Source organism: Mustela erminea, chromosome 15 (genome assembly GCF_009829155.1).
Source record: "Mustela erminea isolate mMusErm1 chromosome 15, mMusErm1.Pri, whole genome shotgun sequence".
Lineage (NCBI taxonomy): Eukaryota > Metazoa > Chordata > Mammalia > Carnivora > Mustelidae > Mustela > Mustela erminea.
Window position 1 is genome coordinate 75,531,497 of NC_045628.1, and position 16,454 is coordinate 75,547,950.

The following is a 16,454-nucleotide window of genomic DNA, read 5'->3' on the forward strand; positions in this document are numbered from 1 at the left end:
AACAATCTTCAAATCTTCTAGAACTAAGATTCCAGTAGCAGCTAAAGTGATCCTTTCACCTGCCCTGTTTTTTTCCTAAAGCGGAATATCTTATTTCATCAAGCTCTTCCTCAACCTCTTCATTTAAGACGTGCTCAGAAAGAGAAGGAATATTTGGCCAGACTAGAGGGATGGCGGGAGCACCCGGTGAGTAGCTCTCTCTGGCCCACACGCACGTCGAAGGCTCAGTAAACACACACTGTAAGACTGTGGACAAAATACTTAGATTTTTAAATGATAGTCTCCCTGGAAATACTTAAACTTGTGGAGTTTAATTCAGAAATAACAATCTGCTTTTAAAATCATAAAATGGAATTTTCATAATACAAGGGGAGTTTCTGTAGCTTGCAGAGTAACAGCCTCAGTATTCCCAGACCTTTTTTTTCCCTCAGACAACAAGCTACCAACTGTTCCTTTTCTATATAACAACAGGAAATCCTTCCATACCTTAGGCTGAATAAAGTAATTTTATTTTCTATAATATATCATGTCAACAACAGAATCAGAATGCATATTGACCAAGAAGTAATCGATCTTCAGATCAATATTTTCAACTGCAAGTATTTTCCTCTTTGCTACAACAGTTGCAAACCAGTTTGAAGAGTCAACGAGTGAAGTTATTGATGTAAAATTATAGGGATCAAGGCACTGTTGAGATTTTGTATTTGAAATAAACCACAGAAAAACTTTTCATGAGAATTTTGAGAAAAAAGGACTATTGAAAAACCAAGGCTACACTTCCAAAACTCTCAGGAACCTTCCTTTTGCACACCCATTGATAAGATACTCAGTATTTTTTTTTTAATGATGAGCATTCAATCTAAAACTTGCTGTTGTCATTGCACTGATGTCTATGAGGTAATGATCATGATTAACTTAACAGGAAGATAATATTATGGGAGTGGGTCATATTTTACAGCTCCAACCATATTTAGTACAGCTTAATAGCTCACAGCCTGTGTCTGAAAACCCAGGGAAGGAAGGGCATGGATAGACCATAGAATTATTGTAACAGGGTTGCCTAGGTGGCTCAGTTGTTAAGTGTCTGCCTTCAGTTCAGGTCATGATCCCAGGGTCCTCAGGTTGAGCCCCATATCGGGCTCCCTGCTCAACAGAAGCCCATTTCTCCCTCTCCCAATCCCCCTGCTTGTGTTCCATCTCTCGCTGTCTCTCTCTCTCTGTCAAATAAATAAAATCTAAAAAAAAAAAAAAAAAAAAAAAAAAAGAATTATTGTAGCAGGTCTGAGAAACTCTATGGGAGGTCACTAGCATTGTCCTACAAAGAAGAACTCAAGTCTCTAAGATGTAATTTTCAATGGTAGTTATTTCAATAAAATGTAATTAACTGGCCTCCACTGGAGTAAGACTATTTAAGGAGCATGGCACAGAGGTTAAGTATGCAGGTTTCAGAGTCAGACAGACCTAGCCTGATTCCCACTCTACTATACAGAAGCTATATGACCGTGGGTGGGAGGTGGTTATCTAATGTTTCAAACCTCCGTTCTAGAATTAAGTGAGGCAGAGTATTGAAGGAGCAGGAGGCTGGCTGAGGACAAAGCAAAGGCTGGCGCCTTGCACCACCCCCCTTCACCCGCTCCCCTCCATATGTGTAGCATTCCTCAGGCACCCCTGACTGCCATAAAACGATAAATAGTTAACTTGCAGAGATCACAGTCCTGCAAGGTAGGAGTCTCCCTTGGTTTGCAAATGTCCTTGAGATTTACAACAAAGAAGTTACCTTATCAATGGCCCAATTTCCAGGGACACAGAACTCAGTTCCTCAAGCCCTAATGTCACCCTCCCCTCCACGAAAACGGAAGGAGGCGGAGGTAGAAGGAAAAGTAAATAAAGTTCAATTTCTTCTAAACCTAAATCTCATTAACAAGGATGCTTGATAGCAGGAATGTAACATTCCACCAGGAGACTCCCAATTGTCTTTACTTGATAAGTAACCAGGCCTTCAATATCCTGGTAGTGCTTTTTTCGCATGCGTGGGCTAACCGGCCAGTTCTGCTTCTGTTAAGATTGCTTTGGCTGCTTTCGCGCGGGGTCCCCTGACCCAATCCACTGACGCCAAGTATGCCTGTTCAAACTATCAATCAATCAGCTCAGCCCCACCCGAAACTTGTTTGTATCTGTCTATAAAAATCCTGCACCAACCCAGCTCTGGACCTCTCGGCGTTATCGGCAACGAGCGCCGCAGAGGTCCAGGTTCGAACCTGCAATAAACGACCCTTGCTGATTGGCTTTGACTCACGTCTCTGGTGGTCTTTTAAGGTGGGGGTAATATTCAATTGGCATTACATTTGGAGGTTCCACCGAGATCTCCCCTTCAAGGCCACCAGACAACTGGTCAACGGGTCGCTGCAACCGATCGGTAAGAAAGCCGGCTTTGTCTTTTGTCTCTGTTGTTTGTATGCTTCGTTCTTATGTCCTGGTTGTGTGTTTTGTGTGTCTTGTCCTTTCTGTATTCCTGGGTTAGAGTCCCAGGGCGGTGACTGGCAAATACGCCCTGGCGGACGCGCTATAGGGTTGCCAGCGGGCCGACGGAGACGTCCCTCGTGCCCGGCGGGAACGGCTTCTCAGAGATCGTGGTTTCGAGTCCCACCTCGGGGGGCCAGCGGGGCCTCGCAGAGATCGTGGGTTCGAGTTCCACCTCGGAGGCCAACAATGTATGTCTTCATGTATGTCTCCATGTTATGTCTTTAAGTGTGGATATGTGTTCCTGGTACTGGTTATGAAGGTTACATTCTGTTTAAAGGGAGGGTGTCTAACCCGTTTGAATCTGAGGAATGCCTGACTGTATGAATGTGTTTGTGTGGCTCCACCGCTTCGGCTATGGAGTCTGAGTGGGCTGCACCCTGAGTCTCGCGGAGCGTCATACGGCATAACGGTCATCTACTCCATGGAGTAGCCTGGTCCGGGGTTTATATGGATAGACCTTAGCTAAGACGCTCCTAAGTTCCCGCGAGGGACGCAAGCAGGACAGCACCTGAAAGATCCCCCTCGCCTTGTCTGCAACATCGTAAATATGGGGAGGGAATATAAGAGATAGGTATTAAGAGCTAAAACCAGATTCAATGAGTCAGCTAGTAAATTTCCTCCTGACTTATTGGATGAAAATTACGTAAATAAGCCTTCTTCTAGTAAACCCAGGTTGCTGGGCCATCCCTAGCAAAGGGGACTCTGGCTTTATTTCTCTCTGTTTCTCCTAATAGATGTGGGAGCTTCTCCCTCACTCACTTCCCGTGTTAATGGCTGTAACTGGAGCCAACTGGGGTTGGTCTAACTCGAGACAGAGACTATAGGGAATATTCCCAAGCAGCTGCCGAAACTCTTTGTTTCAGGGAAGTTTCCCTGTGTTCTCTGGCCTGACTTGGACTGCCTAACCCCTCCCCACTGGCTGATGGGAAAGCATGGTGTCTGCTCCTCTGTTGGGCCTTATGAGCTCTAAAACCGGGAACCTTTTCTCTGCCTCCTGGCGGCACTTTGTTTCTTCTGTTTCACCCTTACGTGTTTCTGTACCAACGTGTGTGCAGCCTGCATGACTGGCCTCTAGATCATGCACCATAGCTCCTCTCTTCACTGTCAAGGAGCAAGAAGAGCAGCCCCTGGACCTAACACCCCCCCCACTCCAGATCTTCCCAACCATGTCTCAGGTAAACATTCATAGTGGAGTGGGTCCAGGTGGAACGTAAATCAGTGTTGGAACTAAGTTAAGTTTGTTGGTTTAATTAAGATAAGACCTGTCTTTTAAGTTATCAGCAGTAAATGTGAAACTTCAAAATTTACTGAAGGTCAAATAAGCTCATGTAATTTGTTAAAATTTGTTAGTAAAGAAATGACTAAACTGATGGTTAATTGTCTGTCTCAAAGTTTTAATGGGTAATTGCTGAAGTAGCTTTCAAAGTCTTTGGTAACCTGAAAGTTTTAAAGTTTTGCTTGGATGACAAATGGAATTAAATTGTGGACATCTGTATCTTAACCAAACAGGATAAAATGCTAAGTCATTAATTACTGGATGTAGGTTTGTGCTTTTGACTTCTTACTGCAAAGAAACTAAGAGTATTTAAATCTGCTGGTAAACTTGTTTTCCACTTAACTGATTCATAAATTTGCCACCTGAAGAATTCTGTTGTAGCAGTTCACAATTGGTTAATAACTAAAGGTGTTTCTAAGAATACAAAGTTCTGCTTAGTGTAACTAAGACTGATAGAAATAAAGGGAAACTGTATGTAGGAAAGTAGGAGATATGTAAGAAAGATTTAAGGAATGGGAATACATTTTGCTGAAGGTAAAGGAAGGTAATTTTGTCCTAAATGAGATGGTTGTTTGGAAGGAAATGGCTTGGGACAAAACCTGAATGCAAAGGAAAGTTGTAGAAGGTTTGTGAAGGGAAATCTTCAGAAAAGGAATTTTAGCTATGGTCAGGACGGACTAAGATGGACTAAATGAATGGGTTTTAAAGGTACATTGGTACAAGACTGAAATTGTCTCTGTTCAAAAGGACAATGTTTTCTTAGATCAATTGATCTGCTGTTAAGAAAATGTAAATGGTTTTCTCTTTGCCTGCCCAGAAAAACCAGTTTCTATGTTTTGTTTTATTAGGTGTTTAACATCCCTAATTATATTTAGGCATGTGCTTCAACACTTTCTAAGATTTTAGCAAATGTTGACAAGATTTAAATTGTAAATCTCTTTAACTCAGGCTTTTCCTTGGTATGTGAAGTTGCTCATGAAATACTACTGAACCAATGATAAACCTTGGATTACATTTGGGAAAATACTATAACTATTCTAGAGATTCTATGCACTTCCTAAAGTTTTAATCTTTTGAGAGATCACCGCTTGATACTGTAATTACAGAAATGTTATGTATCACAGAAATAACCTGATTTCCTTGCAGCTAAATTGTAAACTCCCATTTCTCTTTAGCTCTAACCATATCCATTCTGAGTTTTTGTCATTTATAATTGTTTTAATTCTCTTGTAAAATGAGTTTTATCTTCAAGGAGATTCCTATAAAGGACTTTCAGGACAAATACAGATATTTGATATGCTTGAAAATCCTAAAACTGAAATGGGTAAGAATTTCCAGAACTGACTAAAGCCGCATTCACCAGAATTAGTAACATGGGACTAAATGAACTATAAGATTATAGTGTTGTGTCTCTTACTTTAAACATTGCTGGTTCTCTCTAATGTTTGCTCTTCCAGACTAGGGTACTTCCTCCTAGTTATCTGTAACTTATAGAGATGTAAAAGTGCTCAAAGCATTCAAGCTTTTCTCTCTATATGAACCCTCTGAAACCAAAAGGTTTCAGTAAGCATTCTTCCATGGCAATCAGTCATTTGCATAAGTTCAATAAGAATCTGTTCTCCTTTAACAGGACACCATTGGAAACTGGTTATTTTACCAAGGCTTTGACTGGGATGTCATATTTGAAAAGACTCAGATATGACCAGACAGCTTTAAGGAACTAAGGTTGACTTTATGAAACCTGGAGCCATAAAGCCCCTTGGGACTGTTGGCCTGATACCTTGCTTACAGAGTTCCCAGCAGCCTCACCAGGTGAGTAAAGAATGTCACTCCTTGGTAGGTGCAGTCTCAGAAGAGGAATTCGCCCAAATCGACAGGTATTGCAGGCATGCCTGATGGCAAGTACAGGGCTTGGCTTCTGGCCCGGAGAGGCTACTAAAAGTTCAACCTAGAGATTCCTTATAAAAAGTTCCAGCAAAGCAGATGCTAAAAGATCTATTGATCACACTTAACTGTTCTTGCTGAGCTTATGGAAATAATGGGCCAAGTTTGTTAAAACTGGACTTGTTTCGCAAGTGAATTAGTCCTGATTTGGCTATCTCTGTAAATGAGGGTTATTTTAGAGAGAAAAAAAAAATTATGTTTTAGTAACACACCTTTATGGGTGTTAAATTCTAGATTTGATTGTCTTTAAATGTTGTTTACCTAAGCTAAACAATTTGAGGTAAACTTCAGAGAAGTTACACAATAGCTCATTTAGATGATCTTCTTTTTTTTTTATTTTTTGGGGATATTAGTAGAACCCCCTCACACATGATTAAACAACTGGAAAATGGGATTGATTTCCCTACAATTGTATAACTTAACTAACACCTTATGTGTGGCTGGGATAATGGAATTGCCTAAAAGCCAGCCTATTGCACTCCATAGGATTAACTATGGACTTGTGGAGACAATGGATGACCCCACTTTCTTTATGAGTGGATTGGATGATTCATGGGGGACTCCCCTTATCTCTTGACAGGTTTTCTCCCACTTGACAATGATTCTCTGTAATCAGGATATTGTTAAGGTTGGACCACTCAAAGGTCTTCTTATTGGTTTCATCCCTTAGTCATATTTATCCTAGAGGCCACCTCTGTTGAGGTGCAATTGCAAACAGATGCTTTAGCTAAGAATAGAACAGCCCTCATAAAAGTAGCCTCAAAGCTTACTATGGAACAGCCCTCCTCATAAAAGGAGCCTCAAAGCTCACTATGGAACAGTCCCTGACTGTAATGTTGTCACATCAGGTCCAGATTTAAGATGCCCCTGTTAAAAATACGAATGACAGTTGGTTTTCTGATGACAGTAGTTTTCATAGAAAAAAAAATAAGAAAAGCTAGGTGTGCCATAGTCACTAGCACTTTGCAATTGCCAAAGCCTAAGAATTAACATTTATACTGACTCCAAATATGCTTTCTTGGTACTACATGCCCATGAAGCTATTTGGAAGGAAAGGGGATTGCTGTCAAGCCATAACTCCCCAATCAAATATGGGTCTAAATTACAAGACCCTCCATATGGCTATACTAAGGATGGTGTATATCAAATCTAGGATGCATATTTGTGTTTCATACCCACACCCATTGGACAGCTCACTCAAAATGCAGTTTTATGCTGGGAACAAAAGAATCATACGAGTGGTACTTGGGCAAAGAACACACGACATCTGGGACGGCTATCACTATAAATGTGTTCCCAAGTAATAGTACTCCAGGCTACTGACTGGTTTGCTACTGACTGGGCAAGGCGACCTGGCATCAGATGGCCAGCTCCAAACGGAACCCACTGGATATGTGGAACCAACCTGTGGCCCTGGCTTCCTCCAGGGTGGATAGGTCACTGTACTTTAGGATTTGCCTGGATTCATGGGTGCATTATTAAAACCATTACAACCCCAGCTAATCTCCCCAACTTGAAACAAAGATGGACACGATCTGTTTTTAAATGGTATGATCACTTAGCATCCATTTTTGTTCCATCTGCGGGACTAGAGGATGTCATGTGGCATGTAGAAGCCCTTAATAAATATACTACAAAGGCGCTCAATGATTCCCTAAATAGCATCTCCCTGCTTAATACCAAAGTGTCACAGATACGCAAGGCAGTCCTACAAAATAGAATGGCCCTAGATGTCCTGACAGCAGCCCAGGGTGGCACATGTGCAGTCATCAAAACAGAATGTTGCGTGTACATCCCAGACTATCACAAAAATGTCACAGGACTAATAAAAGATATGAATGCCCAAATTAAGGCCCTACAAGATCCTTCTCTCTCTCTCAGCGAATGGTTAAGTTCCTGGTTTGAAGGAGGACTATGGCCAAATCTCCTTTTCGGGCTTCTCATTCTTATCGCCTTATTAACCTTAATATGTTGCTTTGTTCCATGTTTCTCTACTTGGTGCCGAGACTCCATTGCTACAATGACTACACCACGACAGATGATCCTTGTCGCGCGAGGACGGCTCTTCACTATCAGCGCTGGATTCAGCTGCCTCCACCTTTCGTAACTCCCTTATACACTCCTACCCTGATCAATATTGACCCCAGTAGGTAGGGACAGCTCTACGCCCCTATTCAGCACGAAGAAGTTATAGAAGATGAGACCTTCCACCTTCAACCCCCTTAAAGATTTAAGGGTCAAAATTGTTCAGGGGGGAATGAAGGAGCAGGAGGCTGGCTGAGGACAAAGCAAAGGCTGGCGCCTTGCACCACCCCCCTTCACCCGCTCCCCTCCATATGTGTAGCATTCCTCAGGCACCCCTGACTGCCATAAAACGATAAATAGTTAACTTGCAGAGATCACAGTCCTGCAAGGTAGGAGTCTCCCTTGGTTTGCAAATGTCCTTGAGATTTACAACAAAGAAGTTACCTTATCAATAGCCCAATTTCCAGGGACACAGAACTCAGTTCCTCAAGCCCTAATGTCACCCTCCCCTCCACGAAAACGGAAGGAGGCGGAGGTAGAAGGAAAAGTAAATAAAGTTCAATTTCTTCTAAACCTAAATCTCATTAACAAGGATGCTTGATAGCAGGAATGTAACATTCCACCAGGAGACTCCCAATTGTCTTTACTTGATAAGTAACCAGGCCTTCAATATCCTGGTAGTGCTTTTTTCGCATGCGTGGGCTAACCGGCCAGTTCTGCTTCTGTTAAGATTGCTTTGGCTGCTTTCGCGCGGGGTCCCCTGACCCAATCCACTGACGCCAAGTATGCCTGTTCAAACTATCAATCAATCAGCTCAGCCCCACCCGAAACTTGTTTGTATCTGTCTATAAAAATCCTGCACCAACCCAGCTCTGGACCTCTCGGCGTTATCGGCAACGAGCGCCGCAGAGGTCCAGGTTCGAACCTGCAATAAACGACCCTTGCTGATTGGCTTTGACTCACGTCTCTGGTGGTCTTTTAAGGTGGGCGTAATATTCAATTGGCATTACAAGTATATCAACTTCTAACCATCCTGCATGGTACATAGAGGATGCTTGATAAATAGATCTTTAAAAAGGAACAAAAGAACAGGAAAAAAAAAGGACTTAAAAAACAATTTTGTTACTTATATGCTTGGTATCTGAAACATTCTGCATCCTTCCAATCAGCAACAGAATACTGCACTTAAAACAAATTAATGTCAACTTCTTTGTCATCATAAATTAAACCGAGACAACTCTCCCTTGGGAGAGCCAGACTATGCATATGCTAACCATTTCCTTCTATGGCTTCTCCAAACTTTTGCTTATTGAGGAAGATTCCATAAAGGCACTCCTAGATCATATTATTTTAGTTTCAATTTTAAAAACCTCTTCAAACAATTTCTATTTAATATTGTATCATTGATTTAATTGACTTATGGCTATAAGAAATAGCTACTAGTCAAATTATGTCATGTGTAAAGCCATATTCCAGTGTGACCCAGTATTCCCATTTTTAGGAACCTATCATAAGAACACACATGCATGGGGATGGGTTCATGTAGTAGGCTTGGGCTGCTCAAACACTGCCCATTCTCAGGAAGGGCCTCTTTTAATAGACTGGCCCTTGGCCGGCTCCTGCAAGCTGAGACTTTGGAATGTTCTGACTGATAAAGTGTTCTCTAAGCCTTCATGAAGCCTTGAGTCACACTCCACCAGTTTGCCTAGATGGTTTGCACATTCAGTAGGTGGTACATCTCTGTGACTGACCCATAATAAAAACCCTGTACAATCAGGCTCGCATGCTATGCTATTACACATCACTGTGGGAGCAATTAAACACATCCGTGATATTCCACTGAAGGGATTCTTGGAAGCTTGTGTCTGGTTTCTTCTGAATTCTGCCCCATGAATTTTCTCCCTTTGCTTTTTCTTCTCTCCTCTCCCCTCCCCTGCCCTTCCCTCTTTTCTTTTCTTTCTTTCCTTCCTTCCTTTCTTTTTTCTTTCTTCTCTGGATCCTTTCACTGCTATAAATTGTAACAAGAAATATAGCAACCTCTGGGTCCAGTGAGTACTTCTAGGAAATCATCAAGCCCGTGGGGGTCCTGACAAACCCAACAAAATGTGCTTTTGCGAAATAAGTTTATTGCAATTAATTGTTTCATGATATTGAAACACTGAGAACAGTTTAAATGAACAGGAGATAAACAGTTCTACAAATTAGGGTAAATAGATATAAAGTTTTTGTAATATCACTAAAAGCAGCATTTTCATATATTTATCATGACATTGCAAAATGCTTGGGATATAAAGTTACCTGAAAAAAAGCAAGATCCAGAACTATATGTAAAGCTTCAATCTAAGTATGAAAAATTTCCCTACCTGTACAGAAAAAGACTAGAAGGAACTATGCTCATATATATTAGAGACTATTCATGGACAATGAAGTTATGAAATATTTTATTGCTTCCTTTTTTCTATATTCTTCATGCTTTCTCCTCAGAGCAAATTATTATCCCATTTTTACTGAGTTATTTTTATATATTTCAGTGCCAAATGAAAGATATGTATGGAAAAGTACTAACAATAGAGAAAGAAGATTAAAACCGAAAAATGAAAATTTTCTTCTTATTACAACTTCTCCTTTGTTGGATACCACTCTGCTAATAGCTGTTAACAACTTAAATGATACTTTCTACACTTTTTCTATAAATACGCAAAAAAGCATAGATGAAAAAGATCTTAGTTTGGGTTTAGCAAAAAAGAGATTTTCTGCAGCTTTTTTTCCTTTAACAACGTACTATGAACATCTTTCCATATAGAACTGTCTCATTCTGTTGAAAGATTACATAACAATCTAGTGAATTTATGTATCATAGCTTATTTAAATATTTTGATACTGACAAATATTTAGATTGTTTCCAATTTTTTAGTATTATAATCAATGTTGCAAAAAAAGTGCCTGTACTTACATCCTTGCTGCCTAAGCAAGAATTTTCATGTGAGAGATTCCCAGAAGTATAAACATTGGGTTACACATTATATACACTTAAATCTTCATGGATGACAAACTGCCCTCTAAAAGCTTATACAAATTTATATTCCTATTAATGCTACTATAGTGTTAATTTGCCATATTTTTACTAATGCTGGTTATAATAAACCTTTTTAATTTTTTCTAATCCAAATGAAAATGATGGTATGTCACTAAAAAAAAAAAAAAAAAACCACTGAATGTATTTAGTTACTAATGTTTTTGAACATCTTTTCATATGTTAATGGCTTTTATTTTGTACTTCTACTGTGTGAACTGCCCATTCATATCTTCTACCTATTTTTTCCAATTGGGTAGTATTTTTTGCCATTTGTTTTCATGTAACACTTTCTTGCAACATTTTCATTCAGTTTATCTTCTTAATTCCACGATGCCTTTCATTGTAGAAATAATTATTGAAATAATTATACAAACATAATTAAGTTTTTATATAGTTAAATCTATCAATTTTTAAACATTTCTAGGTTTCTTTTTTTTTTTTTTTAAGATTTTACTTATTTGTCAGAGAGAGAGTGTGTGTAGTGAGCACAAGTACGGGGAGCAGTGGGTAGAGGGAGAAGCAGCCTCCCCTCTGAGCAAGGAGCTCCATGAGGGACTTGATTCCAGGCCCCTGGGATCATGACCCGAGCCTAAGGCTGACACTTAACCAAATGAGCCACACAGGCCTCCCTCCAGGTTTCATATCATGTTTAGAAACGCTTTCCCTATTTCAAAATTTTAAAACTACGTTTTAATTATTTTATTGTCAGAATAGCTATGTTTAAGACAAAGTTGTCACTATGTTGTTCAACATACACATTTTTTAATTCACAGAAATAACTCTTAAAATCTTAAAAATTTGGACTAAGAAACAAGCTTCTCTATTCTGAAGAAGTGACATGATCCCTTACTCTGGTTTTTTTTTTTTTTTTCCATCCCAGATTGTTTCTTCTTTTGCTCTTGTCGTCAGGAAACTCTGGGCCTAGTTTTATCAGGGTTTTCTTTTTTTATTAATTGGAGTTTTATTCTTGAATCTGTGTTATTCTGTGCCCGTTACTGAATGCTACATTGGATCTTTTCTGAAGTTAGGAAAGAGTTAAATTTTAAATAAATTAGAAAAATGATTAAATAAATAACAAAGGGAAAGTGATTACATGAATAAATAATAAAAATCTATTATATTTAATTTAAACTTTTTCAGGTCATTGTTCTTAATCCACTTTACTATGAATTCTTGGTCTGCTAGAATTAACTGGAATCCTACTGATAAGATTATGATCTCTTGCTATCACTCTATTTATTAGTTCATAATTGTTTACCTTATTGTAAGCTTCTTAAAAACTAGAACCATTTTAATTATCCCTGAAGTCAAGTCACCCTATGGCTTAAAATAAGCACTTCGATGTTTCTTGTATGGAAGAACCAGAAAAAAGTCACTCACAAAAAGAAAGCTCACATCAGAAATCTAGTTTAAAGACTATAGCCAAAGTACTCTCCGGGTGTGTTCTATTGTGGGTATGTGTTGTATCTACAATTGTGGGTGACAGTAATTGAGCAGATGCCCTAAAGATACAAGAGTTCTGCCATCATTAGCCTAGACTCACCAAGGGAAAGAAACAAAACACTGTAGGTTAGAAATGTTTCCAATAACATGGGTTAAAACAAAGGTTGGCATTATCTAAGTAATTAAGAAACCCAAACCCCTTGCAGTCCCAAGAAATCCAATTATTTGGGATTTAATTGTAATCTGTATGCCTACCTCCTACTTTTTAAGTAGCAGATGACACAAGGCAATGTGAAAACTGATTTTGTTTCCAAAACTAGATTTTACTTAACTTAGACATCCAAACCAATGGAATAAATGCAAAGCTAAAATTCAGTGATAAAATTTTTCTTTTACCAATTTATTGTTTCATATCCTAAGCCTTGGTTTGCTTATCTGTAACTTGTAAAATAATACTTTTCTCCCTACCTCTCAGAGTTTTAAGACAAAATTAGATTTAGTACATTAAAATGTTTTTTTTTTTAAAGATTTTATTTATTTATTTATTTATTTTTAAAATTTGACCGACATAGATCACAAATAGGCAGGGGGGTACGGGGGAAGGAAGCAGTCTCCCTGCTGAGCAGGGAGCCCGATATGGGGCTCGATCCAGGACCCTGGGATCCTAACCTGAGCTGAAGACAGAAACTTTAACCCTCTGAGCCCCCCAGGTGCCCCTAAAGTGTATTTATAAGTAATACAAAGTAGAAGAGAATTCCTGTTATCAAGATCACATGGCTTTCAAAAATCTGTCATGTGGTTGAAACATTTAAAAAATTAATGAAATTTTATGGGCCTCAATACTGTCACTTCCTTTCTTTCTCTCCTCCACACCTGACGTATCTGATTTCCATTTAACTGGACTTCAACTAAAACAACCACTCTTTCAACACATTTTGCTCTATTATTACATAATACCTTCAGTATGTACTAGCGATGCTAGTCAAGCCAGTTTCATGTATTCTATTGATCAGCTTCAACAATGTGTAATATACAGTGTTGTTTCATGTTCTGTAAACACACTCACTCCACCTGCCATCATCCTGAGTTACTTCGAAGTAAATCTCAGAGAACCTATCATTTCAGGTGTGAATGTTTAAAATACGACTTTTTAAAAACATAACCACAATTACTACATCATGCTTAAAATACTAGCAGTAGATTTACATTTCCTCAGTTATCTTCAAACAAAGTTTTTTGGGCGTATTTATTTGAACTGGAATGCAAAATAAGATCCATATTTTGCAGTCCCCCTCCGTCTCTTTTTACCCCCCCAAATTGTTTCTTGCTTCTTGTTTTTTATCATTTTTGTTGTTGTGTAAATCAGTTGTTTTGTCCTATCACATTTCCCACCATCAGGGTCTGCTAATTCTATTTCCATGGCACTATTTAATATGCTTCTCTGCCCTCATGTTTCCAGTAAATTAGTAGTTAGATCTAGAAGCTAGTTCAGATACATTTTGCCCCCAAAACTAATTCACAGACAATGTACAGATTTTCATCAGTACAGTTTATAACACCCAATTGTATCTTTTATTACCTTCATCCCTGATTCACTAGCAGCTGTGAAAAGATATGCTATCCTATCTTGTTAACCAGAACACTTTTATAAGAGAAACTTCCCTTTATTAACCATTTGGTTGTCTTGAGGTACAGACCGAACAGAAGCTGAAATGTTCTATTATTTTCCCTATCTACCAGCTTTCAAAAATAACAGGTGGTTTCCAAGCATTCTCCAAAATGACTAGTTTCTGCCTATCTTTTGTATCATTATGCCCTTGTGGATATACATATATCTTGGTGAATATTAATCTGCTGCAGCTGTTATCTTATTGCTACTCAAACTTTTTTTTTTTTTTTTTAAACCAGTAGGAGCTTATTCGGTTTGATGCTTGAGTCCTTTTGATAGAACTCTAGCAGTCTTTGAATTCTTCTTGGCTTTCTGGAAAGGAAAGATGCTCTACAAGTCCCCGCAGAAGCAGGCATTTCTTCAAGGACCCCTGTCTCCCTCTACTGGAAATGTATTTAGATATCACAGTCTGGGCACTGTTTATGCCCTTTATTCTTCCTAGTCTACCTTTGGAAAAGATTCCTAGAAGTGGCACTGCTAAGTCAAAGAACAAAAATGCTCATGCGATTTTATTAGATAATGCCAAATTCCCTGCACAAGACGCGTCTTAGGTTGTATCCCACCCATGACGTATGAGGGTACCGCTTTCCCTGCAGCTTCCCAAAAACAGATGTTTTCAATCTTCTGGAATTTTGCCAATCTACTAGGTGACATATTATAGTCCATTGTAGATTTACTTTACATTGTTCTTATTATGAGTGAGGTAGATTACCTTTTCTTTCTTTTTTTTTTTTTTAAGTTTTATTTATTTGAGAGGAGAGAGAAAGAGCACAGGCAGGGGAAGGGGCAGGAGGGGTGGGAGAAGCAGACTTCCCGCTGAGCAGGGAGCCCGACATGGGGCTCGATCCCAGGACTCTGAGATCATGACCAGAGCGGAAGGCAGATGCTTAGCTGAGTGAGTCACCCAGGCATCCCTACATTATCTTTGCATGTGGCTTTTTCTAAGAACAACTGCCCAAATTCCTAGCCTATTTTTCCTACAACAGTGGTTCACAAAATATGACCCCTAGATCAGTAGGAGTAGCATCACCTGGGAATTCATTAGAAATGCAAATTCTCGGGCTCCATCCCAGGTCTACTGAATGGGAAGATGTGTACTACTAGAAGGTGATTTTGAGGGCCTATCATTACTTGATAAAAGCAAGGTAGAGAAAAGTATGTACAGTAGACTATCTTTTTCTTAAACAATAGGGACATTTTATACATGTAATATTAATAATTATTATTAATTACTGAATGAAATACTCTAGGGATAAGGCCCACTAATCCATGGTCTAACAAGCCTGACAGATGATTCTAATACCCGAAAATAGGAGAAACTTGCCTAAAGGGTTGACTCCACGCCTGTATTTTAACTTCCCTTAAACTTGCCTAATTATTTTCTATTGAAACTAAGGCCAAACGGTTAGTACACTGGAACTGAGAGAGTCAAACACCATGTGGCATTCATACATGCGTTGGTTGGTGTATCTATCCAACCTTGAATGAGTAGATGTTAAGGATCACTATAGATCACTGTGGCAGGCAGCGGGGATACCAGGCTAAAACAACACAGACATGGTCCCTGGCCCCCAGAAGATTTCCTTCCACTGGGAGAGAACAAAATAAGTAATTTAAGTCTTACCAAAGAGGGTTCCAAGGTGCTACTGCATCCTAGAGCAAGGGGCTCCTGCTAGTCTTGTGGTCAGGGAAATGCAAATTAAATGAACATTGAGGTAGTACTCTATTCCCATCAGATGGACAAAGGATCACACCTATTCCTTACAGGGATATGGGCGGACATGTAAACCACTACAACAACTCTGAGAAAGAATCGAGCATTACCTATCAATGCATCAAACACAGCCATCCATTCCCAGGAATCAGTCATGCAGAAAGAACGCCTCTCATTCAAGGCCATTTGCTGCAGCATTGTTCATAGGGGCAAAGCTAGTTACAGAGTGAATGTCCACAGTGGGGACATATGAAACATCATGTTATATCCACACCAGGCAGCCACTGAAAAGAATGAGCCACACCATGATTTGAAGGTGTTTCTATGATGTACTCTTTGAATAAAGAAAGCAACATGTAGAAAAGTGGGGATAATAAATCCTCAGTTTTAGAAACTCCCATAAGCCCATATGTGTATGCTGTACATGATTATTTGAGGATAGAAGAAAAATAAGGAAGACTAGATACCAATATGGATAAGCCTTCTACAGTGGATGAAGGCTCAACATACGTCTTCCCTTCTTCTTTGTGTACTTTCCTATCGTGCAAGAAGGTGGAAAGCTCAGAATTGCAAGCTCGGGCACCCCGCAGACAAACACATGTACTTGGGTGAGATGGGGGCCACATGTAGGCTGCCTCGACAAGCACCTTCATTTGTTACACCTTTGCACCAGCTGACAACCCTGCTTCAGGTCACTGGCTTCATGGGTGCAGAGGGGCAGGGCATCCCTTCTGCTGGCCTGGATCCAGCAGAAACAGCTTGGTTCTGGAGTCCTTCTCAGGTA

At 39.6% G+C, this 16,454-nt stretch overlaps 1 protein-coding gene across 2 annotated transcripts in view; it reads right to left on the reverse strand.

The window, feature by feature from the left end:
- The window catches only part of MTUS2 (microtubule associated scaffold protein 2), a 576,541-nt gene that overhangs the window by 172,920 nt on the left and 387,167 nt on the right, over positions 1-16,454 (reverse strand). The gene's annotated exons all lie outside the window — the stretch shown is intronic.